We start from the raw sequence: 4,417 nt of genomic DNA on the forward strand, positions 1-4,417 counted from the left end.
AGAGAGAGAGAGAGAGAGAGAGAGAGAGAGAGAGAGAGAGAGAGAGAGAGAGAGAGAGGGGGTTTGCAAAAAATATGACCAGGTAATTTTTGGAACTTTAATGTTTTAAAAAAAATTCGGGTGGAAAAATGTTATTGATTGAGAAAGATTCAATCACGGCATTACAATTGTTATACTTATAAAATATTTCATATTGGGCATTTCTATTGGACTTGGCTTGGACTCGGCCTATTACCACGAGGCCCATCTCCATTTTCAATATATATGTGGCTTCATTTCATTTAAAGTATGTTTTCACAACTCTAGCCAAATTCTCCCTCCCGACTCTTGCATTCTTCTTATATTTCGTCGGCCGTTAACCTAACTGTTGGAGTACAAACGGTCGTTGGACTTTTTTCTCGACCAGCGGTCTTTGCCTCCTAACGGGGTGTTTTGTGTGTAGGTGTGGAGAGGACAAGGCCGGTGATCTGTTTATGACATTTTTTGGTGTCAACAGATTGACGCCGTCTAAGGGAACGAAACATTAACCATGTTTTACCATATACAAAAGTCACCAAAAAAAAGAGGCTTTTTCTGAGCAGCTTGTTCTACGGAAAATCATAAGGTTAGGCAGAAAATATTTGAAGAAAAATGCTACTGAAATGGAAATTTCTAAACCAATGTACCAGCTGCCAAAAAGGATATTGGAACATTCACAATCAAATCCCTTTCTCACTACTCACAATTACAAAACCAAACATTCTCAAAAACCCACTTTGTTACTGTCAAATCATCCTACAGAATCTTCTCTCAAAATTTCAAAAGTCAAGGTTTTTTTTTTCCCAACATGATGACTCACTTTGTTAAGATTTTTCAATGTACAATATGGTGGATGAGAACTCTTTAGCCGAAATATAGCTTCAAGGTGTTACCAGTGAAAGCTACCTATAGCCTCCGATTATGATCTCCAAGGCAATGAAGATAGCAGTTGACCTTAGGAGCAACAATACAAGAGGTGATTGGAAACGAGGCGGAACTTTCTTCTTGAGACTTGGAAATTTTCAATTTTATTATAATAATGAGGGAGCTTCTGGCAAGGTTCATGAAGACAACCCTCCAGTAAAGGCCGTAGTCCTCATCATTAAGAAGCAATGTCAATGCCACAAAATCATCGGCTAGTGGAGCTTTCATAACATTAAATTTTGATAGAAGTGATGGTAGCGTATTTGGACAGAAGCAGGCCATTCATTTCAGCTTTAGGCATGCAATTTTGGTTGGCATGACAACAGGTTTCTCATTTTTCTATCTTTTTGGCTTATGGTAAAAGATATTTGTACTCTTTCACTTACATGCTCCTTGACACGTTGACGTGGACTGCCAATTATAAAAGCAATCCCGCTACACGTACACGTTTGTTTACTTGCAGGTTGACACGATGATGTGGCAAGGAAAATAAGTTTATGGGTCAAGTGTCTTGAACTGGCCCAAATGGAAGAAACCCTAGTCATTATTCCACTTTCAGCTGTCCCCAGATGTAGAAAACTCTCTCTAACGAATCAATTGATGTAAGGAGATCTGAGGCTGCAGTCCACCATATTGAGAAGATGATGCTTAATCTATTGATCATCTCCATTTTTGGGTTTTCCAAACTAAGTTAATTGCACGGCTGGGAGAAAATTTTTTGTAGCCATAATATTGAAGCCTACCGTACACAGCAAAATCGCCCATCGTTGATGCCTTCTTCTTCGACCGAATCTTGAGCAAATATTATGTAAGTATGATATTTGGTCATTGCTTTTTACTATGGTAAAGTAATTTCAGTTTTAAGAAATGAAAAAATCTCAACCTCATCCCCACTTCTTTGAAAAACTCAACGTAATGCGTTGTAAAGTTTCAAACTCCATTTCGAATATATGCAAGTTTCGAATATATGTTAATATGGGCTCGTGTTGAATATATGATAATTTGGGCATTGTCGGCTGCGAAATATTACGTGTTGTTAGAGGTGGGAAATGGGACATTCGAACTCTATTTGGACTTAGTGTAGTGGGAATATCTCTGAGGCTATTTTTTATTTGAACTTGCATTTGTTTGTATCATTGCTAAATCTTACATTACACTACCAAAGGTTGTAAAGATACAAGGTTTTGAATTAGACTGTTTGCTATTGAACTAGGAAACATAGGCACAAATTGTGTTAAATTTAACAGATTCTGAAGGTTTTGTTTGCTGTTGATATGTTTCTTGACATTTGTTTTTGGTTTTAAATTTGATTTTTGTGAGTAACTCAATTGCACTGAGCAAGGGAATTTTGTTAAAAATCTTGTTTAGTTGTTTAATGTATTGTAATATGTGTGTCGTTTGTGTGTAGTATGCCGAGAAAGAACTTCGAACTTTGTCATAGCTGTAGAGAGAAGGGTCACTTGTTTGCAAATTGCCCGAACAAAAGGAAATGCCCCTTGTGTAAAAGTGGATTTGCGAAGTGCTTCGAGGTCGAGAGGAAGACGAAGAACAAGGGAAAATTGCTCAACTGCTGCCATGCTAACTGTAAATATTGGGAATGGGTCGATGAAGGATAATCAAGCCGTGGATCGAGTAATGTTACCGTTAACTTGAATAATTGTGCAGCACTCGAGGAAGTTCAGCAATTCTCTCGCATGTTCCAGTCTCTTTGTCACGTGGTTTTCGAGGAACCAAACATTGAGATTTCTTTGAACGTGACAATAAGAAAGGCCAACGAAAGTGCGGGAATGGATATAAAAGGGAAGGGGTCAGCATGATCAGTGGTTAACTAATAAGTGATGTGTAGTTAGTGTGTTGTGTTATGTGCAGTTGATGTGTAATATGTGCCGTTGGTGAATTGAAGAAGTCATTGTAATAAATTCGTTTTTTTATGTTTGAATCACTATGTTAACGATGTTGGTGTTGATAGTAGTGGATTACAATTTGTTTTCATTATATAATTTGTCAATCTTAAGTTTAATAGGGACTGCAGCTTAATCCCTAACTCCCAGTAAGACTCTCTGACTTCCAAGCTGAATTATTAAGTCATTAGCTTTACTCTTGAGAGCTGGAAATGACCTATGCCTATCACTAGAATTGTTTGAAGCATTGGAGATAAGTATCTCATTTAAGTATGTTCTCAAATAGTTTACACTTGCAAAATATCTTGTAAAATTGACCTCGTTTAAAATTTCATAAATAGCAAGATGTCTGGAATATATAAGAGCTATATATCTTCGAATGATTCATCTAGAATAAGACAACATCATAGTATGCATGCTATCAAAGCCAACTATACCGTTTGGAACCTATTTAATGAAACCAGCATGGTCCAAAGGCGTAACAATCACTGACTACTGACCAACACATAATTGACAGACCATAAAACTACCAGATTAAGGATATTGTAACATGGTTCAATGTAATACATTTCCATAAAATAATAAAATTCAAGGACCCTTCATGAAAGTGCTCCATGTGCTTTGAACTTCTATCTGTCACACTCTTTCCAAACTTCTATTCTTTCAGGCCTTGTACAGTGAACTTTGGAGCCTTGTGAACCTGCACTAATCAACCATTGACCGAAGACCAAAATTAAACTTAAGTTATAAACTTTCCCAAACAAGCATTTACATGGGACATAAAACAATAAAATTTTTCCAAACATTTGGGGACGGAGTGAAAGAATACATCTTTCCAAAGAAACCGAAAGCCTAGAAGCCCTTTCATTTTCTATACATCTTGCCTTAGTAATATATAGCTACAACTTATAACTTCCTTCTTCAAGTTCAAATTCAACGGCCAAGAAATTTATACATCCTACCTTAGAAAACAAAGTTATGAAATCTATGTTTGTTGGAGAGCTCATACATCCTGCCTTAATAAACAAGATCAGATTTTATATGGGCCTGTCCATATAACATACAAACAGATGATAGCCCACAAATATTAAATTCAATCTCTTTGGGTGAAAATAAAGCAAAACGAGGAAGGAGAAATTAAAAACACAACCCATCTCCATCTCCTAATTACCTCGTGAATATCTAGCCATCATTTTTCTTCATTGAACATCAGAAGTTCGCTCCATGTCCGTGAGGTGCATTTGGATAGTAATTAGTCATAATATTTCTAGCTGTGAAGTAAACAAAGTTATTAAAAAAATGAAGTATGACTTGAAATAAATTACGGATGTTCAACCATATTATTACTTGGACAATACAACATATCATTTGTCCAACCCAATTGGATGAAATTGGGAGACATTTGTTGTTGTGTAAATGCATGACTTTCGCCAGTACCCTGCACCATATCATAATGTAATTGAAAAGTGCAAATCATATGTGGTCAATGGAAAGAGACGAACCATAAGAAATTGTGAATATGAGACTGGTGCTTGCATGAAGTACGAGACCAATTCAACTTCTCCCAATTTACT

This window comes from Olea europaea, chromosome 11 (genome assembly GCF_002742605.1).
Source record: "Olea europaea var. sylvestris chromosome 11, O_europaea_v1, whole genome shotgun sequence".
Taxonomy (NCBI): Eukaryota; Viridiplantae; Streptophyta; class Magnoliopsida; order Lamiales; family Oleaceae; genus Olea; species Olea europaea.